Source organism: Sorex fumeus, unplaced genomic scaffold (genome assembly GCF_029834395.1).
Source record: "Sorex fumeus unplaced genomic scaffold, SorFum_2.1 ptg000037l, whole genome shotgun sequence".
Classification (NCBI taxonomy): Eukaryota; Metazoa; Chordata; class Mammalia; order Eulipotyphla; family Soricidae; genus Sorex; species Sorex fumeus.
The window spans coordinates 18,066,565-18,092,082 of NW_026606094.1; the positions used below are offsets into that span (position 1 = coordinate 18,066,565).

The following is a 25,518-nucleotide window of genomic DNA, read 5'->3' on the forward strand; positions in this document are numbered from 1 at the left end:
TCCCTCCCACCCCCATCCCTCCCATCTAACCCTGCCTCTGTGGCAGGGCAATCCCTTGTGTTCTCTCTCTCCTTTTGAGTGTTGTGGTCTGCAAAAGAGGCTTTGAGTGGCAAACGTGTTCAGTCCATAGTCTACTTTCAACATGCATCTCCCCTCCTGGGAGGATCCTCCAAACACCCTTTATTTGGTGCTCCCTTCTCTAACTGAGCTGTCCTTTCTCCTAGAATGCCTGGCTGGCCTCTAAGCTATGGAGTAATCCTCCTGGTGTTGATCTCAGCTATTTTTGGATATTAATCTCATATTTTGTTACTTTATATCCCCCAGATGAATGCAATCTTTCTATGTCTATCCCTCTCTTTCTGACTCATTTCGCTTAGCATGATACTTTCCATGTTGTACCACTTGTATATAAATTTCATGACTTCATCTTTTCTAACAGCTACATAGTACTCCATTGTGTAGATGTACCAAAGTTTCTTTAACCAGTCATCTGTTCTTGGGCATTCAGGTTTCTTCCAGGTTCTGGCTATCGTAAAGAGTGCTGCAATGAACAAACAAGTGCAGATATCACTTCGACTATACATTTTTGCCTCTCTGGGATATATTCCCAGGAGTGGTATTGCTGGGTCAAATGGGAGCTCAATTTCTAATTTTTTGAGAATCGTCCATACTGTTTTCCAGAAAGGCTGAACCAGTCGACAATTCCCACCAACAGTGAAACAGTGTCCCTTTCTCGCCACATCCGCGCCAGCATCGGTTGCTTTTGTTCTTTTGGATGTGGGCCAGTCTCTGAGGTGTGAGATGGTATCTCATTGTGGTTTTGATCTGCATCTCCCTGATAATTAATGATGTAGAACATTTTCTCTTGTGCTTTTTTGCCATTTGGATTTCTTCTTTGAGAAAGTTTCTGTTCATTTTGTTGCCCCATTTTTTGATGGGGTTGAATGTTTTCTTCTTGTGGAGTTCAACCAGTATTTTGTATATCTTTGATATCAACCCCTTGTCAGATGTGTATTCGGCGAATATGCTTTCTCATTCTGTAGACTGTCTTTTTATTTTGGTCACTGTTTCTTTGGAGGTGCAGAAGCTTCTTAGTTTAAGATAGTCCCATTTATCTATCTCTGTTTTCACTTGCTCGGCCAGTGGCATGGCATCTTTGAAGATACCATTAGCTTCAATGTCATGGAGGGTTTTGCCAACTTTGTCTTCAATGTACCTTATGGTTTCTGGTCTGATGTTGAGGTCTTTAAGCCATTTTGATCTTACCTTTGTACATGGTGTTAGGCAGAGTTCTGAACCCATTTTTTTGCATGTAGCCGTCCAGTGATGCCAGCACAATTTGTTAAAGAGACTTTCCTTACTCCACTTCACATTTCTTGCACCTTTATCAAAGATTAGATGATCATATGATTGAGGGGAGATGTCAGTGTATTCAACTCTGTTCCATTGATCTGCAGTTCTGCCTTTGTTCCAGTACCATGCTATTTTGATTATTACCGTTTTGTAGTAAAGTTTGAAGTTAGGGAGGTTGATTCCTCCCATTTTCTTTTTCCCAAGAATTGCTTTAGCTATTCATGGGGGCTTATTGTTCCATATAAATTTCAGGAGTGTTTTCTCTGTTTCTTTGAAGAATGTCATGGGTATCCTTATAGGGATTGCATTGAATTTTACAATGCTTTTGGTAGTGTTGCCATTTTGACAATGTTAAGTCTCCCGACCCATGAGCAGGGGATATCTTTCCATTTCCTCATGTCCTCTTTTATTTCCTGAAGTAGCGTTTTGTAGTTTTCTTTGGACAGGTCCTTTACTTCCTTAGTTAAGGTGATTCCTAGGTACTTGATTTTCTGGGGAACAATTGTGAATAGGATCATTTTTTTTCATGTAGCTTTCTTCTCTCTCACTGTTTGCGTATAGGAAAGCCATGGACTTTTGGGTATTGATTTTATAGCCTGCAACTTTACTATACGAGTCTATTGTTTCGAGGAGTTTTTTGGTGGAGGTTATTGGGTTCTCTAAGTATAGTATCATATCATCTGCGAATAGTGAGAGCTTGATTTCTTCCTTTCCTACCTGAATGCCCTTAATATCTTTTTGTTGCCTAATTTCTATTGCAAGTACTTTCAGTACTATATTGAACAGCAGTGGAGATAGTGGGCATCCTTGTCTCATTCCTGATCTTAGAGGGAAGGCTCTCAGTTTTTCCCCATTGAGGATGATGCTTGCTGTAGGCTTGTGGTAGATGGCTTTAACTATGTTGAGGAAAGTCCCCTCTATACCCATATTGGCTAGGGTTTTCATCATAAAGGGGTGCTGGATCTTGTCAAATGCTTTCTCTGCATCTATTGATATGATCATATGCTTTTTATCTTTTCTTTTGTTGATATGATGGATTATGTTGATTGATTTCCGAATGTTAAACCATCCTTGCATTCCTGGGGTGAATCCTACTTGGTCATGGTGTATGATCTTTTTGATGAGTAGTTGGATTCTATTTTCTAGTAGTTTGTTGAGGATCTTTGCATTTGTGTTCATCAGGGATATCGGCCTGTAATTCTCTTTCTTTGTGGTATCTCTGTCTGCTTTTGGTATCAGTGTGATATTTGCTTCGTAGAAACTGTTCCGAAGTGTTTTTGATATTTCAATTTCGTGGAAAAGTTTAAAAGGATTGGGAGTAAGTCATCCTTAAAGATTTGGAAGAATTCACTAGTGAATCCATCTGGGCCAGGGCTTTTGTGCTTGGGGAGACTTTTTATTACCATTTCAATTTCCTTAATGGTGATAGGTCTGTTCAGGTATTCCAGGTCTTCTTGGTTCAGCCTTGGGGGTATGTAGGAGTCTAGGAATTTATCCATTTCCTCGAGATTTTGATGTTCCATGGCATAAAGCTTCTCAAAGTACTCCCTGAGGATCCTTTGAATTTCTGTAGTTTCTGTTGTAATGACCCCCTTTTCATTTCTGATACGGTTTATTAGGGTTTTCTCTCTCCCTTTCTTTGTGAGTTTTGCTAAAGGCTTATCAATCTTGTTAATTTTCTAGAAGAACCAGCTCTTGGTTTCATTGATCTTTTGGATTGTTTTTTGGGTTTCCATCTCGTTAATCTCTGCTCTGAGTTTTATTATTTCCTTTCTCCTGTTCGGGTTGTGCTCCTTTTTTTGGTCCTTCTCCAAGCTCTTAAGCTGTGAGGTTAGGTTACTTATGTGTGCTCGCTCCTCCTTCCTGAGGAATGCTTGTATTCTATTTTCTTTTGCAAACTGAATATCACCATTTCTTCTAACCCTTCCTTGTATGGCTTGTTCTTTCAATTCCTTACTATCAAATTTCTTTAATATAAGCACATCCTCTTTTATAAATAACTTCATAGAGTTGTGTTTATAATTGGGAATGATTCCTTAGGGATATTAGATAAAGTTATATTGAGGGGCCTGGGAAAAGGCTGGAGTTCATGCATTAGGAGGATCATGTTTTGTCCCTGAACCACAGGGCCCCCGAGAACTGCCCCATGTGAATATAGTGGTCCCCAGGACTGATGGAACAGAGTAGCATTACATATCTGGCAAAGTATAGCCAGGGGTGTCCCCTCAACCCCCTTTACATTGTTTGGAAGACTCTTGGATTAAATATACCTTGGAGATGTTTATTTGTGTTGGAGTTCTATTTCCTACCTGGTATCATTTTTTTCTCAGTCTTTTTGTTGCATATAGAACATTATCATTTTCAGAGATATTTTCATTGATGAGATAATTAGTTATTTCAACAAGATTGTTTATTATTTTTTCCTTTCTCTGAAAGTAGGTCATAGTATCATAGGATATATATAGTCCATCATGTTCAAACTTAATATCTGGAAATTTCTGCAAGTATAAATTTCTGGGGCACAGAGGATGTTAATAACTATTTGATACAGAATGAATAAAAAAAACTTGATGAATTATTTGAGGTAGAAAGGATGATGACCATATTCATGAAACTTCCAAGTTGAAATTCTAGAGAAAAGTGTTGTTGCTTAGAATTTAAAATATGTTGGGGAGAAATATTGTTGTTAAAGGAAAAAGAAAACAATGGAAGGACATGAACATACATTTCTCCTTATTTTGCCACACAGCCTTTTGGTTCAACTCTAAGGGGCTGTTCTGCATGTCCAAGCTCTCCAGCCAAAGACAGAAATCCCCTCAAACCAAGCGGTAGTGTTTTGTCCAAACTTAAAGGTGTTTTTCTTCAAATGATAACTGAGACCAAGAGAAAAAAGAGGAATTTCTATGTCCTGGTTTGCCACAGGTAAGCACAGTTATAACCAAGTATCCTTTGTGATATGAAAATTGCAATGAGAATATTGTAGAGAGAGTTACTTTATAATTTAATTACATTATTGTTCAACTTATTACATAAATGTTTAATTTAGTATATCATTGTCCATGAGTACTTAAGCTATCTGTTAAAATACATTTTTGGTAGCTGCTATTTTAAAATGGATATTAGGTTTAAAATATTGCATTGACTCAGTGGAAATGCCTAATTAAAATGTCTTCAGTTGCATCTGACTTTAGTCTATTCTTTTGTTACACAGAAAAAAATGGAAACTCCTAACAAATATTATTTAGTCATCACTAAGACAATTTCTATCACCAAGGAAAAGCTAAAGGGGTTAGTTATAAATAATTGAAAGAAAAATATTTCCGTCAGACATCACCTGACAACAGTACTATATTTTGCAGTTCCAGTTTTCAAACGAGGTGGGCTTCATGGAAGTGAATTTGGGACTAATGAAAGAGCAAGTAAAAATTGTGAGTTTAGCTGAAAAGATTCACACAATTGTATAGTCATAAGAAATAGTATAGGGATAATGGAGTCAAACAGAACTGAAGAGTTTAAGCCACATCTTGGAAAATGGAAGAAGACATGCTCCATCAATGGAACAGCCACTGCTGGGTTGGTGAATGATGTCATTCAGGAGAGGAGATATACATTTCTCAAATACTCTGCTTTTGAAAGAGAAGTTTTAAGTCAGTATTTTTTACCTAAATCTTTCAATACTTATACATTGCAAAATGTATGAAATGTGAAGGAAGTCACTACTACATAAATATCATGTTTGGAAGCATATGAAGTTAGAGAACAAAAAGCTTTCTACTTTTTACCAATAAATACATATTTTTCTCATTTCTGAATGATCTCTTAAAATACCATTCTAATTGGATAGAAAAATAAATATTAATCTATGTTTAATTCAGTAAAGAGAAAACTACAAGTCGTGACAGAGACTGAGGAGAGAGGATATAAATAACCCAAAGAAATAAAGATCAGATCTAGAGCTCCTTTGTTGTACAAAAATTTCTAAAAATTAATGAATAAAATAGACAAGCAGAGCTTTTACTTTGCAAAGACACATATTCTCTTATGTTCAAAAAGTCTTTGCTGGGGCTGGAGAGATAGAACAGTGGGTAGGGCATTTGCCTTGCATGCGGTCGACCCGAGTTCGATTCCCAGCATCCCATATGGTCCCCTGAGCACTGCCAGGAGTGATTCCTGAGTGCAGAGCCAGGAGTAACCCCTGTGCATCGCCGGGTGTGACCCAAAAAGCAAAAAAAAAAAAAAGTCTTTGCTAAGGTCATGTTATTGGAAGTTTCAAAAGCACATCTCTTTTGTTTGCTTTCTGTTTTGTTTTGTTTGGGGGACACACCCAGCTTTGGCTCTGTGCCCAAGGACCATTCCTGGTGGGGAGGAGGAATCATAAGTGGTGCCAGGGACTGAGCGCAGGTCAGGTGTATGCATGACAAGAGCCTTGCCTTCTATACTATCTCTCCAGCCTTTATATCACTACCCTGATTAAAGAGAATATAGTCTTGTTGTGATTAAAATCAAGAAATGTGTACATATTGGACACTGGACACTGTCCTCCCGTTGTTCATCGATTTTCTCGAGCGGGCCCAGTAACGTCTCCATTGGAGACTTTGTTGTTACTGTGTTTGGCATATCGAATACGTCACGGGTAGCTTGCCAGGCTCTGCCGTGAGGGCAAGATACTCTCGGTAGTGTACGTATTAAGATTATCATTTTATTTCTCCCATTGCAATCTCACCAGCAACCTCTCAAATAAATTGGCAAATGTAAAGCTTTTTTATTCACTAATATTTGGGGATTGAGGGGATCACAAAAAGATCCTCAGACTTGCTAGTTTCTGGTCTGAGAAATTTAGTTTTTAATTTGCCTATTTTTTGTTTCCCCTCCAGAAAATAAAAGAAATTTGAAATGAATGCTTTTAGGAAAGGCATAGATTTGAAAATAGAAAACCCTTCTCTCTTCTAATCAGTAGTTTTTGGTTGAGAGAAATTACGTACATATAGTATGTACTATATGTTTTGCATATATGTTTATGTGTTACATGTTTTGCATATTCAAGCTCACTTACTTTTATACATTTTTAATTTAGCTCCTAGATCATTTAGTTTCTTGAAATCCAGACAAGTTTGAAATTTGAGACATTTAAGTAGTTTCTGTTCAAAACAGCAATTTATTTAGAAAGTACAATTTAAGCAAAATACTAGAAATTGAAAATTATTATCTTATATTTGTTAGAAATTATCTGGATCTGGAGAAATAGCATAGTGGGCAGGTCTGTGATTCAGACAAGTATGACCTAAATCTCCCCCCCCCCAAAAAAAAAAGAAAAGAAAGAAATTATCTACTTACTAACATTGGCCTGGCAAGCTCCCCGTGTCGTGTTCGATATGCCAGACACAGTAACAACAAAAAAAGTCTCCAATGGAGACGTTACTGGGCCTGCTCGAGCAAATCAATGATCAACGGGAGGGCCTTTACTACTTTACTACTTACTTACTAACATTGGTAGCGGTGTTATGCAGTTTCTAGTAGTACTTAATCATACTCAATATCTTATAAATGCTTGTCAGCTTATAATAATAATGATCTATGCTATATTTGGGCTGGAGCGATAGCACAGCCGGTAGGGCGTTTGCTCTGCATGCGGCAGACCCAGGTTCAATTCCTCTGTCCCTCTCCAAGAGCCCTGTAAGCTACAGCGATTATCCCGCCCACACAGCAGCCTGGCAAGCTCCCCGAGGAGTATTCGATATGCCAAAAATGGTAACAACAAGTCTCACAATGGAGATGCTACTGGTGTCTGCTCAAGCCAATTGATGAACAACGGGAGGACAGTGCTACAGTGCAGTTCTATATTTAAGCTGTTGTCTGATTTTCTGCTGATGGCATTTTTCTTATGTGTTTTATAATGGGTTCTTATGCTAAAAAAATTATTTCCATTAGTTGAGAAAATGGAAATGACCTTGACTTCTACTAGTCTGCTTTATTCTGTACATAAAAATGCTTCCTATATGCTCTTAATTAAAAATTCATATTTTTCAAGGAAATTCTGCATTATGTAACATGAGATTTTTTTCAGGCCAGAAAATGAGAATGAGTGGCAGTTGTCCACACCTCAGACTAAGTTCCTAGCTAGGAAATACCTGGTAAACTTGCTTTAACTGCCAGGATATGAAAAGATTTTGTATAACTTACTTACAAGTCCTAAGCAATAGTGGGCTTTATAAATTACAATGAAGACCCAGAAAGACTGTTGGAGGCAGATTTGTGCACAGAGAATTGTATAATGTGCTCTATGTGGCTGGCATTGCTAAACAGACAAGCTGTCACGTTCTGTACTAGCTGAATTTTCCAGGGCTCTTCCTTTGTCAACCAAGATAGAGGACATGGCAGTAGTCAAACCTCAAGGTGACAAACACCTAAAGCAGTGTCATGAGCCCTATATTATAGAAAGAAATTTACAGGACCAGGTGGAAAAATTCAGCTCTTGCCACAGCATCTGTATTACAATCCAAATCCGTTCTTAGAGGGAGAATATCACTATTAAAAGAGAAGGACATCCAATAAGGACAGGAACTATACTCAGTAAAACTAGATATTAATAAGCAAAAATAAATACTCTCCAGAGGGCCATCTTACATATAACTAAGTGAATTAAAATGCTTCTATTTCTTCAATCACTTAACGGTAGAAAAGAACAATATGTTATGAAATTCAGCAAACAATATCAGTACAAAGTCATTAATAGACTATAAGAACGTGTCTAAACTTATTATGAAGGGATTGGAAACAAAAATTCTGTGTTACATATTTTTCATTTATTTAAAAATTATTTATTTTAATTTTGTTTAAATGTCTTCATAAAGAATGATAATCCTATGACCCATGTGTGGTTTGCGGATTCATTCTTGAATTGTGGCTATTTGGTGCCACCTAGTGGCGGAGGGCTTTTAAAATCAACTTAAGTTACTGGTGTTATTGAAAATGTGTAATGAAAAATAATTTATAGATAGCTAGATTGACACCTAGAAGAGATAAAAATTAAGACAAAAATTGGCACTCATAGGAATTAACTAATAATATCTTTTACCTTCACCATTGCAGAGACATATTCAATTCAATCTGAAAGAGACATGGGATTGACAGGTTTTTTGTTCTTTTCTATTTTTATTTTTCTGTTGTTAGGATAGTTAGTTTCTATGGTGAATGTAATAAATTTATGAATTAAATAAGTAAACTATATTTTATCTCAAGATTAAATATTATCTATTAAATGAAACCAGTATTTGTTATATTGATGATTGATTGATATGTGATATATGAATCTACCTAATCATACACATAATCATATGCCTCGTAGTCATAATTTGTGGGAAAGTAAAAATAACAAGCATCATATAAAGAAATTTTTTTAAGTTTTATTGATTCACCGTGAGATATAGTTACAAGCTTTCATGTTTGAGTTACAGTCACACAATGATCCAACACTCATCCCTCCACCAGTGCCCGTTCCCCACCACCAATATCCCCAGTATACTCCCACCTTTCCCATACTCTCACTGCCTCCATGGCAGACAATATTCCCCATACTCTCTCTCTACTTTTCGGCATTATGTTTGCAATGTAGATACTGAGAGGTTATCATGTTTGGTCCTTTATCTACTTTTAACACGCATGTCCCATCCCGACCGATTCCTCCAACCATCATTTTCATAGTGATCCCTTCTCTATTCCAGCTGTCCTTTCCCCGTCCGCTCATGAGACAGGCTTCCAACTATGGAGCAATCTTCCCGACCTTTATATCTACTGTCCTTGGGTGTGAGTCTCGTGTTATGTTATTTTATACTCCACAAATAAGTGCAGTCCTTCCCTTCTCATATATAGAAATTTTAAGTATTAAATCATTTTGATATTTTCAAGAATAATGGACATTCTAATTTGAATAGTCGAATCAATATAATTTTTTACACATTTATCATGATTTTATTTTTTCGAGAAATTCTTCATTCACAGTATCCTGATGGAACAGATACAAAACACAAACGCCATCTTGGTTACTGCCGATTGAACCTGAGTGGGTTCTAGGAAGAAATAGAAATAATCTGATTGTCTTTTTTGTTTATTTGAAATACAGCATTGAGGACTAACTCAAATGAGTGAATAAAGTCTTAATTGAAAATTGTTGATAAAGCAAAGATGATGTTTAAGTCATTTTCAAATAATGAAATCCACAAAGAGGTAAAATAATATCATCATTAGTGAAATACAAAGGAATAAGTTTAAGAAAAAGTAAAGGTGAAGGACCTTATAACAGATTTTTTTTTAAAAAATTCTTAAAAAAAACAAAAAAAAATTCTAGTCTTTCTGCAACCATGCTTTTAATATTTGTATTTTTTGTTAATTTATTTATTTGTTTTGTTGATTAATTTTCTTTCTTGGTTGCTCTTGACAAAACTTTCAAATAGCGTCGTTCATATTGACCAAGAAATTTTTATTCCTTTCATACAGATAATGTCACGCTTTTAACTGATGTTTCAAATTTAATGAAATACATATCATCACATGGAAATGATGTATTTGACTGAAATTTAATTTTTATATTAAATTTCTAAGTAGTTAATTGTAGTCTTAATATTAAAACGTTTTTCCCTCCTGAACCTTTAATTCCCTTCTTTCTAGACAAAAGGACCTCACTTGTTGTTTGATACAGAGAATGCATGCAAGCACCGTCCCTCCTGGCTTGAGTTTTGAGAAGCTCTGGCCTGTGTTGTGTTTGTTTGTGGGTCTGTGGTTAGTATTTTATGGCATAGCATTTTATGCCTTATAAAAGGATGAAGTATAGAGTATTTTCTGTAATCTAGAGAGTGATATTGCATTGAGAAGAACAGTTTATAGCAGGCAGTTACAGCCTCCTTGAAGGGGTTGCTGGAGGAAGGGTAATGGGATAAACTGAAAAGACTCCTAGAAGGAAAAGTTTATTCTGCATGAAGGAAACCTCACCCCTCACACCCTTCACACCTCACCATAAAGTCTCCTCTCTTCTTCCGCAATTCCTCATAGGAGAAGGAGTTATGCAGGGCCTTATAACCAGGTCAAAGGCCTATGTCAATAGACCTTTTGCTGTTTTCATTGGGTTTGTGTTAGATCCTGGAACTGGGTCACCATTTTGGGATAATTATATAAAAGCCAGAGGTTAAGCTTCATCATCTAGGTAGAATGGTGCTAAGGGGATAGAAATGAAATTGTTGCATACAATAGCTCTTTTACTTAGTAGGAGAGCAGAGATTACATGATATACTTTCAAATTACAGAGTTCAGCTACTGTTTCATGTCGACTAATTCATTAATTTTACAGACATGTCACAAAAGCTTTTATTCTCTATGTCAGGGGTCAAACACTGACTGCCTGGGCATCACCCAGGGGCTTATTAAACCAAGTAGAGTTTCTCAGCCTGCACCCCTAGAAGCTGCATTTCCCTTGGGGCAGGGCTTAGGGGGAAATTTTTGAAAGAAACTTGGGTTCCTTTGATTCTTAATATTCCTGAGAACCAATTCTCTAGCTAAGTGCAGCCATTAAAATTCAAATGGCCCCAGAGAAAAATCCCTGACAGGATCTGGGAGGAAATCTTTTCACACCTCCTGATCTTCCCCAAACCCTTTATTTCACCATCTTGCATATCTTAACCCAGAGCTGAATTCTCACTCATTCCTTTAGCTGAGAATATGTAAGAAACTCTGTACAAAAAAATGACTTTATTCTAAGTGTAAAAGGTATGCCAAATGAACTCTAACTAACCAAAAGAGGTTCAAGTAGTAAAGATTGACTTGACCTTGGTGGGGTTTTGTTATTGCCGTTTTTGCCTAATTTAGTAGAAATTTTATTTGAGAAAGGGAAAGGATAGACAGGGCAGGAAAACTGAGGCAAGGAGTAATGAAGACCCTTACGTAGGATGACTGGGGAAGGTCAATACTGTTTTTTTTTGGAGGAGATTTGAACCGAGGTGAATTTTGGAATTGAACTCGTTTAACAGAAAAGATGGAAAGTGTTCTAGAATCTATACAAGCAAGGCATTGGATTGAAAATTGGAAATTGCATGGCCTATGTGAGGAACATAGTATAGATGACTGAAAGTTTAGGCACTGGTACAAGAAAAAAAGAACAGGGCTGGAGAAATGGAAATGGGGATTAGGTGTTCACTTTGCATGTGGCAGAAGCTGTTTCTATCCCCAGGACAACCTCTGTGACCTGAGCATCACTGGGAAGGATTCTTGATGAGACAGTAGGAGAAGACCTTGTGTTTGGCCCCCAAAAGATAAAAATAATAAGAGAATTCTGGGGGAAACTTAGAATATAAAATTCTCAGCTTTACTAGATGGTTGGATATGGGGGTAAGCAGAAGAGGAACTCTCAGGATATCTATCTTGTGATTTTGTCTTAGTGAGACAAAAGTGGTCTTCAAGAGAAAGGAAAAACAGGAGATCAGGGTGGGGGGGCGAGATTGAAGACAAAGATAAAGGCTCGAGAGATAATACAAAGCATTTGTCATTCAGCTGACCCGGGTTTGATCCTTGGCACCACACATGGTTCCCCCAAGCTCACCAGAAGCGATCCCTGGGCACAAAATCAGGAGAAAGTCCTGTGCACTGCTGGTTGTGCCCCCAAATCAAAACAAAACAAATAACTGGGATTACAAGATGAATTACATTTGAGTTGACTATAGGATATAGATTTGACAATAAAGAACACGCGTTTAAATACCCATGTCTAAAAGATCCAAGCGAAAGCCATGGCTTCAGAGATATATCTGGAGATTTTTAAAGTTGAAAGGTGGTCGTTAATCATGACAGAGGATAGCTTCATCCAAAGAGGTTTAGACTGAGAGAAGCAGCAGGCAAAGTGGCAGTGCACAGCTCCTTTTGTGAGTGACTGTGCACTAAGAGGTCACTCATCAGTGGGGGGTTGTAATTCCCTTGGTTACTGTGTGGTTTCCCTTGGGTGACTTGGTCTTGGTCTATGGTGCAATTTGTCTCCTACTTCTTCCTTACTCACTGTCCTCCCATGCTTTATTGTTTTTTACCACATAATTGTCGCAGATTTTATGTCCATCCCCCCTTTTGCAACAAAACAGGGTATGAACACTTACCGGAAGCTTAAAAAAAATACCGTGCTGGTGTTACCTAAAGATAATTTATTAACAAAACAACTTGATGTCAGACTAGAATGCACAGAATACTCATGAATATACATTAAAATTGAATATTCAAATCGACACACATCATTTCTTTGTGACATTATGGTGAATATTTTTCTGGTCTCAAAGAATGCTTAAGATACTAGTTGTTATTGATTTGTGCATTACATCATAGTTGAAATACTACACTGGAGAAAATTTAACTACCTTGTTGGGAAGTATGGACTTAGAAAATTAAATCTTCTGTATTTATTGGTTGGAAGATTTTGCACCACTCTCATTGGTTTCCTTACTGGATAAGATGTTCTCAAAATGTGTTTACTTTACCTTCAGAACCATTGGTGCATTAGAAATACCTAGATTTTGAAGCTTTTCAGACTGCCCTGTATGGTTAAGGTGTCAACTCTTAATTAGCCATGTGCATAACAATTCTAAGAGGGCCCCGGAATGGTATTTCGAACAGGCATCAATTGGTGATCCCTGCAAAACACCCATTCATTGTTAAAAAAAGTTTAAGTGGTCTTGAAAAGAATTGTTCACACACACACACACACACACACACACACACACGCATGCCCGCACGCACGCACGCACGCACGCACGCACATGCACACACTTGCATCCAAGTGATTGTAAGGTAGATGTTAGGGCCTGGGAATGGTTACCAATTGAGTTTTATTTATTTGTTTATTTATTTATTGCTTTTTTTTTGAGGGGGGTCACACCTGGCGATGCACAGGGGTTGCTCCTGGCTCTGCACTTAGGAATTACCCCTTGCAGTGCTCAGGGTACCATATGGGATGCTGGGAATCGAGCCAGAGTCAGAAGCGTGCAAGGCAAACATCCTACCCACTGTGCTATTGCTCCAGCTCCTGATTATTTTTATAAATAGGTTGCTTCACTTCATTCAGGGTGTGTCTAATGTGAACATGGAAACTAAAAAGAGGACAGCTGGCTATTTAAGGACTACCTGGTATTCTGTTCTGCGGTTTCGATCTACTCCACCAATGACTTTTAATTCCATCCTATCCATTAGTTTCACTCTAACAAAATTCCATGGGGATATTGCATTCCCTTAAGCATTGTTTTACTCTTGAACAATTTTGTAAGTCAGTAACTTCATTCCATCAGCTGCAAAGGCATGCATTACTGTGCATCGTAATTTCTCATTGCCACTGGTTTTCACAGATATACTCTGTGATCCTTCTAGCACAGTGGTGCTGTTATGAGGCATATGGAAAAACACTCAAGTCTGACCAGCATCACTGTTTTGAGAAAGTATGTGTGAAATTTTTTGTACATACCCGAGTCATTCTTGAAACTGTTGTCTTTTCACCATATTAACTGGCAATTTTTGGCAAAAAATTGTGGTTCTCCTTTGCACAAAAAGAATTCCATCATTGCAACCCAGTCACTATTCACCTGAAACTGAATTATAAGAATGGTGTGTGTGTGTGTATGTGTGTGTGTGTGTGTGTGTGTGTGTGTGTGCCTGCTGTGGGTACAGTTCCTCTGGTGCCTTTATTGTAATATTTCATACTGTATACTGCAGCTATCATTACATTTTGTGACAGGCACAAACACTTCTTTATATATTTGTGAAAACCTCACTATTTTAGGACCTTCATATCTAGAAAGTTCTATACTTTTATTAAGAGCTTTTCTTTTCTTTTCTGCTTGTATCACACCCACTTTTCACTCACTCTTTCTTTTTTTTCCCTTTATTTTATTATTTTTTTTAAGTTGTAGATTTACAATTTTTTGTGCTTTGGTTTCAATTATACAATGATTAGATACCCATCCCTCCACCAGTGCCCATTTTCCACCACCATGGATAATATCCCTCCCACCTCCATCCCCCCATCCCCCCTGTCTCTGTGGCAGGGCAATCCCCTGTGTTCTCTCTCTCCTTTTGGGTGTTGTGGTCTGCAAAAGAGGCATTGAGTGGCAAACATGTTCAGTCCATAGTCTACTTTCGACATGCATCTCCCCTCCTGGGAGGATCCTCCAAGCATCCTTTATTTGGTGCTCCCTTCTCTATCTGAACTGCCCTTTCCTCTAGGATACCCAGCTGGCCTCTAAGTTATGGAGTAATCCTCCTGGTGCTGATCTCAGCTATTCTTGGGTATTAATCTCATACTTTGTTACTTTATATCCCCCAGATGAATGCAATCTTTCTATGTCTATCCCTCTCTTTCTGACTCATTTCGCTTAGCATGATACTTTCCATATTGTACCACTTGTATGTAAATTTCATGACTTCATCTTTTCTAACAGCTACATAGTACTCCATTGTGTAGATGTACCAAAGTTTCTTTAACCAGTCATCTGTTCTTGGGCATTCAGGTTTCTTCCAGTTTCTGGCTATTGTAAAGTTCACTCACTCTTTCTGTAGCCCTATTTCTGCAAACAAAATCACTTTCAGTTTGAAGACCTGGAATACATTTTTTTAAAGCTTTGGTTTTTATTTAAATACTATGATTTACAATGTTGTTCTTAATAGAGTTGTTTAAAACAGTGTTCCAACACTGATGATCCATCCTACAGCAAGTGTGAACTTCCCACCAACAATGACCCCAGTTTCATACCCCACCCCAAGCCTATCCCCTTAACAGGCAAAAAAAATTTATTTTATATTACTTGTTATGTGCTGGTGCAATAGTACAGCGGTAGAGTGTTTGCCTTGCACGCACCCAGTCCAGCCAAGCCCTGTTCGATTCCTCCGCCCCTCTCGGAGAGCCAGGCAAGCTACCGAGAGTATCTCGCCCACACGGCAAAGCCTGGTAAGCTACCCGTGACGTATTCAATATGCCAAACACAGTAACAACAAGTATCAAAATGGAGACATTACTGGGCCCACTTGAACAAATCAATGAACAATGGGAAAACAGTGACAGTGATTACCTGTTATAATGGTAAATGGGATTATAAAAAAAAGTAGGTCAACATCAATTTGTGATATGTTATATTTCCCAGTGGTGTTGATAAAGCTATTGTCTGAGGATATACTGAGCTACTTGGTACTTGATGAACCTCCTGTGTTACTAATTTAGCTTGGGAAGCCCAAAGAATAGTTTTGATATTTAACCACACTCAGAAGAAAATGCTTCACCAGTTATTGAATCATTGCAGATGAACTATACTTTAGCCAGTATGAGAAGATGCAAGTCTTGCCCTATCACAAGAGTTACTCGTGATGCTTCATCTGCCGCCCAGTCCCCACCCCACGCCCCCTTGCCTAAGAATCACTTGCTTGAGAGATACTTGATTGAATGACACTTGATTTGAGTGACATGCCTTGCAACACAACAGTTTCTGAGTTCAACTCCTGACATCTATGCAGTGCCCCCTCCCCAGCATTGCTGGGTGTAGCATGGTGGTCTCCGAGCACATCCTGACTGGCCTCACCACTAAATATTCCCATCCCTTTGGGCCGGGTACTGCCAGGAGTGAGTCCCAGACTCCTAGGGTTGCCTGGGAAGCTACTATTAAAAATAGATAAAGGTAAATAAATTATTTCATGTGCTTTTTAACATCAGATGAGATAAGGTGATTCCAAGGTTAAAAGCTGGGAGACTCAATAGATGTAATTTTCTTGCTGTTATCACTGTATCTTTGTCCTGGGTCTTATACTTGTAAAGAATGAAAGCAGTGAGTATGACCTCTCTTGAGATGTCAAAATCAAAATAGTCACTGAGTCACTGCCTGAGTATTGCTCAGCTATTGGAAGCTTATTTAATTTGAGAGAGGGTGATGGATTCTACTTCACTTAAAAAATTGACATATTCTGCGAGAAAGGGACCCTCCTTCACTGCTGGTGGGAATGCCGACTGGTTCAGCCCTTTTGAAAAACAGTATGGACCATTCTCAAAAAAATTAGAAACTGAGCTCCCATTCGACCCAGCAATACCACTCCTGGGAATATATCCCATAGAAGCCAAAAAGTATAGTTGAAATGACATCTGTACTTGTATATTCATTGCTGCACTGTTCACAATAACCACACTCAGAAGAAAATGCTTCACTGTATGTTCATTGCTGCACTGTTCACAATAGCCAGAATTTGGAGAAAGCCCGAGTGCCCGAGAACAGATGACTGGTTAAAGAAACTTTGGTACATCTACACAATGGAACACTATGTGATCACGATCACAATCATGATCATCCTGTTGTTCGTTGATTGCCTCGAGCAGGCACCAGTAATGTCTCCTTCGTCCTAGCCCTGAGATTTTAAAAAGTGCCATATTCAAGGTTCTTTCAGGGTTAGGAGAATGAGATTGTTACTGGTATTTGGTGTATTGGGTATGCCACGGGGAATTTGCCAGACTCTGCCGTGTGGGCAGGTTACATTTGGTAGCCTGCCAGGTTGTCAAAAATAATGAGATAATAAGATGTCGCGCGGCCATGAATGCGGCAGCACACTTCCTGGAGCTGGGGCGGGTTGAGTTTCCCTCCCTGCCCTGAGCAGAGCTCTGGCAGCCGAAGACCTCTAGAATCAGCCACAACCATGCTGAGACCACTCTCCACACGCATGAAGGTACCGGCAGAGGAACAAAGGCTTGTGGGTCCCGGGGCTGAGATCTTCAAGCCTGCTCGAATTGGGGCTGAGCATCCTCCACCCAGATCCTCCATCTTCCAGTAGACAGGGGTCACACCCACCAACTGCCCCCCGGCGCCATGTAATCCTATCAACGGCCAAGACCCAGAGACCATAAAACCCAGCTCCCCGGAATGCTATGCAGCTCTTAGAAAATATGTCACTGTCACTATCACTGTCCTCCTGTTGTTCATAGATTTGCTCAAGTAGGCCCAATTACATCTCCATTGTGAGACTTGTTGTTAGAAAAGATGAAGTCTTGAAATTTACATACAAGTAGTTCTACATGGAAAGTATCATGCTAAGTGAAATGAGCCAGAAAGAGAGGGACAGACATAGAAAGTCTACACTCATCTGGGAATATAAAGTATCATAATGGGAGTCAAACACCCAAGAATAATTGAGATAAGTACCAGGAGGCATGTTCCAAGGCTTGGAAGCCAGTCTCACACCCTGGGGGAAAAGGCAGCTGAGATAGAGAAGGGAGCACCAAGTAAAGGATGTTTGGAGGACTCGCTAGGGATACGAGATGCTTGCGGAAAGTATAGACCGAACACGATGGCCACTCAAAACTTCTTTTGTAAACTACAACACCCTAAAGGAAAAAGTGAGCAAAAGGGAATGCCCTGCCACAATGGTGGGGTGGGGGGACGGAGTGTGGGGGTGGGAGGGCTATTAGGATCACTGGTGGTGGAGAACGGCTACTGGAGGAGGGATGGGTATTTGATCATTGTATAACTGAAACCCAAGCACGAAAGTTTGTAAGTCGACAACTGTACCTCATGGTGTTTCACTAATAAAAAAAAAATTGACACATTCTCTTTCATCCTTTAAAAGAACAAAGTAGATGTTTGATTAAGACCTGATCACCCAGCATTTTTATTTAAATTCTGATCCTTTTTTGGTTAACAGAGAATCATTAATCATTAGTTTATACCTTCTTATCTGTATGCATATATAATGTACATATAGACGGCTGTTGAGTTTTATATAACAATATAATGAGCTGGAGAGATAGTGCAGTGGGTAAGGTGAGTGCCTTGTAAGTGACCATAGTTTGATCCTTGCACTCCATATGGTTCTTCCAGCTTCAGGATGATTCCTGAATGCAGAGTCCAGAGTAAGACCTAAGAACAGATGGTGTGGCCCAAACAAAGTGCCAAAACAAAGTGGTTTGTATTGGCACTATAGAACTGTCACTGTCACTGTCCTCCCGTTGTTCATCGATTTGCTCGAGCGGGCCCAGTAACGTTGTGAGACTTGTTACTGTGTTTGGCATATCTAATATGTCACGGGTAGCTTGCCAGGCTTTGCCATGTGGGCAAGATACTCTCAGTAACTTGCCGTACTCTCTGAGAGGGGCGGAGGAATCGAACCAGGGTAGGCCGCACACAAGGCAAACGCCCTACTGCTGTGCTATTGCTCTGATTTTTATGAACTTTATTAAACAAACTTGCATGTCTGCAATTTTAAAACGTTTTATATATACATTATGAACATAATGTGTGCTTTCTTTAAAATATTTGGTAAGTGCAGGAAAAAAGTACAAATTACTCATATACCACCTTTAGTACCTCTAGTTAAAAATAACTTCCCTAAGCATTTGATGTAATTTGTCACCAAGAAAGGAAGCTCTCTCAGGACAAGAACTTGATTTATTTTTTTTCCAGTATCACAGTGTACCTAGACTAATACCATTAGAGATTAGTAGGCATTTAATAATAAAACAAAGTCTGGAGGGAATGGATAAAATATGCATGTTCATACATTTTCACTTTTAAGTACATAATCGAATATATACATGTTTATATCCTCATTTTTAAGTTTATATTAAGTTCCTGATAGTATCATTTTTATGTTCTCATAAATATTTTCCATACCAATAATTGCACAATACTCTACTGAGTGAATGATCTATCCTTTTTTAGGGAGGACGTACAGCATTTTAAATATTTTTCAGCATTAACAATGTTTTGCAAACATCTCTTTGTGCATATATTTAGTGTATGTGTTTTGCTTTTGGAGGCCTCCTAAGGAGCTGGGGACCACCAGGTACTCACAGGTAATGCGGTACCAGAACAAAAATCCAGGAGCATCTTCTGTATCACTGTCACTGTCCTCCCGTTGTGCATCGATTTGCTCGAGCAGGCCCAGTAACGTCTCCATTGTGAGACTTGTTACTGTGTTTGGCATATCGAAATACCTCACGCATAGCTTGCCAGGATTTGTCATGCGGGTGAGATGGTCTCGCAGCTTGCCGGGCTCTCCGAGAGGGGCAGAAGAATCGAACAGGGCTCAGCTGGGCCGGCTGCGCGCAAAGCAAACACCCTACCGTTGTTCTATGGCTCCAGCCCATATCCTCCAGCCCACCAAGCTATTTTCCCTCCTTTTTCACATTGTTACTAATTTTTTAGAAGTATCTTCTGTGAATATTTCTATAGTGAAGTTACCATCTAAAAGTTACAAACATTTTATAGTACACATTAGTTTGCTTTCCCTGCAACTAGATCCACTTTGAGCACTTGATGAGTTTATGGGCATCTCCCCCTTGCCGTTAAACTTCCAGTTCTTCTTCACTTCAAAATCTGCGTATACATCAACCAACACATTTTGGTATGCTGTTCAGACAAAATGAATTTTTGGTATCTGTATCATCCTCGTCTATATTTCTGCTCACTTCTTAATACCAAACACTTCTTTCTTTCTAGTAGAATTAAGTAACTGTTCCTCTTCTTGCTTTTGGTTTGATTGGAGAGAAGAAATTGTCAGCAAGACAAGTCAAGAATTTGTCTGATACTCAGCTTTTTAGTATAATGAGATTTCTAGCAGATATCTTTATAGTGAAAGTGCCCCGTAACTGTCGCATCTTTTCTCTGTGACACATTTTTACTGTTGAGAAATAATGTCCCTATCTTTTATCACAGCTGGACTCTCCATTGTAGGTCTTCAGACCATATTCTCTTAACAGTTATTCTTTATGTGACTTATCTTTACCCATCCATAGCTTTGAATATTGAATTGTTCTTATTTAAAAGAAAAAAATCCAAAGAACAGAAAAAATGTTTATTTGATCTAATTTCAAAGGACTTGTATAACAATTATAGAAAGCCTAGAAAATTTTGAGCTTGTGGTAGGGAAAATTCCAAGTAACCCATAATCTCATTTTCTTAATTAACATTTCATATTATTTCTTCTATATTTTTTCATGAATGTACATGTATGTACTAGATATTGCTGTAATATGACTGTACATGCAGCAAATACCTTGAGACTCCACTTAATATTATATTAAAAGCAGTTTCTTATGGTTTTAAACATTTATTTAAGATAGGTTCATTTAGTGATTACATATATTTAATCATGAAAACAGGCTATGGCTATTTAATCAAGTTCCTATGTACTATACTTTGTTTTAATTTGTCTCTGATTCATTCATTACATTCATTTTTAAGTATCCTAATAAGAAAATACTTTACTTTCTTTTTATTGAAATAACAATCTAATTAAAAGTTTTAGGAATACAACTTCATAAACTTCAATTTCAGGAATGCATGATACTATATCACACCCAACATTAAATTTTCAATAACTCTCTACCAATAATTAATCAACCCTCTTGTTCCATCTCCTCTTACTTCTTCCTCTGTTGCTGGTGACCACCATTTGTGCCAGTCTTAGAGATTTTTGTGTTTTTTTAAAAAATTATTTGCTTCATTTCTTTATTCCATATATGTGTGAAATCATCTAATATTTGTTTTAATTTTTTTTAACTATTGCACTTTGCATAACCTCTCAAGTTCCATTTATGTTTGCACAAATGGCAAGATTTCATCTTTTTTAAAACCAGTTTTCCTCTTCAATGTTTATATTCACCATACTTTATTCTCCTTTCATCTACCAATGGACATTTATGTTCCTAACATGTCTTGATTATTATAAATCTGCAAATAACTAAAGGGCATGTATGTATTTTTTTAATAAGAGTTTTTAGAGCTGAACGGTAGAATTACTGAATCAAATAATAACTATATTTTTAGGATTTTTGAACATAAGGAGGTTTCAAAAATCTGCAATTTGCATTCTACTACAATTTGCATTCCCACTACCAATCTGTTTGGACCTGTTATCCTGTTATTTTTTTCCCCCTACGACTAACACCAATAGTTATTCTTTCTTGGCTTTTTTTAATGCAGTCTGCATTCAGTTGTGAAGTGATATGGCTTTGTGTTTTTACTTGAAAATCCACAGTAATAAGTACTAATCAGCATTTTTTGGTTTTCATGTTGGCCATCTATGTATCTTCCTTGGAAAAATGTCTATTGAGATCTTTTTCCATATTTTGAATGGATTGTTTGTCTTTTATTGTTGCAGTATTTGGCTTTTTGAAGTATTTTTTTTACATATTTTGGATATATGTTGTTCTTTGCTGGTGTGTTAGTTGTCAATGTCTTCTCCTGATTTATATGCTGGCTTTTCAACATTGGGGTGGTTTCCTTAGTTTTATGTAGTTCTGTTTGCTTATTTTTGCTTTTGCTTTCCTTGTGATCAGAATTGAATTCTCAAAATCTTTCTAAGGCTCATGCCAGAGTTTAATCTTTTATGTTTTATAGTTAAAGGTCCTATGTTTAAGTCTTTAAATCACAAATAGATCTATGATTATTTCTTCTAGACAGATTTCAAGATTTGGAATAGTCCAGAGAATGTGCTCATTGCTTTAAGGTGCATTTGTGTGCTCCTGTTTCTATTCACCTCTAATAAATAGAGAGCTTTGTCAATCTTGACTGATTGTGTGGGTAAAACTGAAGCATTAAGATTTTAATACCAATTAGATTATTAGTGAAGAAAAGCTTCCTCACCAATTAGACCATTTTACTGTTTATTAATTTTAAATGTATCACCTTTATTGTGCTTGTTCTTCTTGAAAGAACTTGAAATATATTCCCATTAATATATTAATCCATTAATTTGCTTGATAGTCTTAAATTTGATTTTCATTTTATCCTATAAATTTAGATACATAGCTTAAATGTTGAATTGTATTATAAGCTTTATCACCATGCAGTTTGATCTTGTCCACCACTAATTCTACTTTTCTAGAGGCTTCCACTATTCTCCTTTTCCCTTAACTTTGCTGTTATTGTTGTGATGACCAGACATCGATGTGATATTTTGAACACTTGACCTTGGTCCTTAGAGGGGTCCCGACACTATAATTTTGGTGTTTGCATTTACACTTACTGTCATTTAGCTGTGGCACTCACATATATTTCTATTACAGCATTCCTGAGGGTTCATACCCTAAGTTGCAGTGCTCACACATTTTTTTTTTTTTGTTGGTGTGATGCTTAGAGAGGTCACATATTCTGGAGATCACACACTCTGCTGTGGTGCGGGGGGGAGGGGCGGGGAGGTTCGTGCAAGAGAGAACAAGGAACATGGTGGATGTGAGAGCACTGGGAATCAAACTCAAAAGCCTCGTGTTTGCAAGGCAGGCACTTTTAGCCACTGAGTGATCCCCTACGTGACTTCTCCTTTTAAATCTCAGCGTTATAACTTGTTTTCTTTTCTTTTTCTTCACTCTCAGTTTCTTCCTTTTCATATGGGGTCCAAAAGGCTCTTTGAAGATGTACTTTGCTCCAGAGATACTGAAAGTGAACAAGGAAAATTCTTTTTTCATTCAGCCTCAGAACTTACATAGATAGGGATTTTAGTATGGTGATAATCAGGATGGGAGAATAAAATGATTGGTTCTAAAAAAAAACTCATATAGGTCATTTGTTAAACATTTCTGTTCAATAAAAGTTTATTTTACAAATTAAAGTTTATTTTACCATTACTTATAATAAGGAAGCTTTTTTATTTAACTTATTTTTGCTTAGTGTCTGTAACCAAATTTATCTGTGAGGTCCAGGAAAGGACATCAGGGCTCATTGGTTCCAATTGCAGCCTTCTGTGCCATTGTCTGCCATGGGTGTGGTAGATATTAAACTTTTATGTGTTAAGAAAAATAGAAACAGAAATTAGGTTCAAACAAAGGAATGGAAAATATTGTAGGTCAAAAATAAAGTGGAAATATAAGTTATTGAAAAATATTTTAGTTATTTTAGCAACTCTGAACTTTTCCTTTAAAATAGGACCACAGAATTTTCTGTTTTTTCAAGTTTTGTTCTATTTCATATCCATATGTTTTTGGAATTCTTTTTTGTTTTTTGCTTTTTGGGTGACACCTGCCAGTACTCAGGGGTTGTGCCTGACTTTGCATTCCTTGCTGGTGCTTGGGGGATCTATGTGGGATGCCTGGAATCAAACCTGGGTCAACCACATGCAAGGCGAATGCCCTACAATGCTGTATATCACTCCAGCCCATATTTGTAGAAATCTTGAGTTCTGCTTATATACTAAATTTTAGAACATCTCTGGAAATACTATTTTGTTGTATGTGCTTCAAATGAACATTTCAGAAAAGATAATCTCTTACCAAAATTTGGGGTCATTGTCAAATGGTGGGAGAAAGCATATACACTCTCATTGTAATTATTATATTATACATTTTAAATTTGCTCGAGCGGGCCCAGTAACGTCTCCATTGGAGACTTTGTTGTTACTGTGTCTGGCATATCGAATACTCTCGGTAGCTTGCCGGGCTCTCCAAGAGGGGCGGAGGAATCGAACTCAGGTCGGCCATGTTGGCCGCGTGTAAGGCGAACGCCCTACCCGCTGTGCTATTTTATTTCCATCATCTTAATTTGCTGTACCTTGTTTTCTTTTCTATGACGCTAATAATTCAGGACATACAAAATGTAAGGAAATGCATATTACAAGATCAAATTTAAAAATTCTCATTTAAAATGAGAAATATTGAATTGAATAGTTTAGGTGTTATTATTTTTAATAAAAGTAATATGGTAAGATTTTATATATATCATGCATGATTTTACTAAAGAATCATATGTGATTAAAAACTATATATAAACAGAAAAATAATTATATCAGAGGGAAGAACCATTTTAAACTTTCTTTACAAATATAAAATTATTGAATTTTATTAATATTTTGAAGCCCTCAATTTGTAATACAATAGTAATGAAGCTTTATGCCTTTAAATTTTTAGCTCTAAAATATTAGCAGATATCTCATAGTGAAATCCCTTTTAATAGTTCAAATATAGAGAAAGGATGTTTGTTTGTTTCCAAATTACCTGAAACTTTAGTCAGTTAATCTTATCGGCTCCATTAGGCAATAGTGTTTGCTCTCAAATATCAGTGCTGTCATAGCAACTTAACATGGTCCTGTGACTAAAGTTAGAATCTATTTTTAAACTGTAACTTCTTTTATGGTCCTTTCCTTCTCTGTTGCTAAATGCATTTGCCCCAGGTTTAAACATTCTCTCTTTGTTTAGAAAATCCTAGATACCCAATCATTGTTGATTTATGAACTATTTAACATAGTTGTTAAAAATGATAAATATTATTCTGTAGTTGAGAACTAAAAGTGTAGATTTAATTCACACTTCCCTCTACAGTTCAATTTGTATCAAGTTTAGTAGAAAGAATGATTTAATTAATATGATCTTAAAGAGTGGAAAGTATCATATTGAGTTTATAATACCATATCTAATATTGTCTAGTATTTTCTGTATTCAGTGATGGTAATGATCCTGCTCTATAATACTGGATACTTTCTTTACAACCTTCTGTACTATGTCACTAAATCATAACTTTCAGTTATTTTACCACTTTATTTCTTTATTTAATACTTGTGAAACTTTTCGAGAGTTATTTTTCTAAAAATTTTTCCAGGTCATATAGCTAGGAATAAAATAGTATGGGGATTGTGTGAATTCAGGTTTAAATGGCAGTGTCTGTTACTTTCTGAAATAATGCACCAATTTAAAAACAAAATTTCCCAAATCTTGGCTTTTGACATTATTTCCAGTTTACTGGCCTAAATGTTGTAATATTGTGGTTTTAACTTGAATATTTCAATTTTTTAAAAATGATGTTGAGTATCTTTTCATGTGATGAACATTCACCCTATACATTTATGGCATAAGTTTTCTCCTTCTCTTTCTTCCCCCACTCTTTTTCCTTTGGGCCTCCTAGGCAGTGCTCAAGAGACTCAAGGCTCCACTAGTAAGGCTTAGCCAACCAGGTCTGCATTTCAATGCAAGGGCCCGAGGATGTTGCTTGCACCCTGCAGTACCATGATACCCAGGCCACCCTGGCTATGCAGGATTCATTCCAGCTTGGGAGCTTCCAGGTCTGTGTTGAGTTGAGTGATGCTTAGGGAACCATTTGATGTCAGGAGTTAAAGGCCAAAATAGACTTATGCTAGGCATGTACAAGCATCCTATTTCTAAGTCCTTGAAAGACAATTTTTTTAATTAAAAAA

The 25,518-nt window shown here is 37.4% G+C and overlaps 1 pseudogene; it reads right to left on the reverse strand.

Annotated features, from left to right (window-relative positions):
• Positions 1–23,003: 23,003 nt before the first annotated feature.
• On the reverse strand, positions 23,004–23,127 carry LOC130027881 (uncharacterized; annotated as a pseudogene).
• Between the last annotated feature and the right edge of the window lie 2,391 nt (positions 23,128–25,518).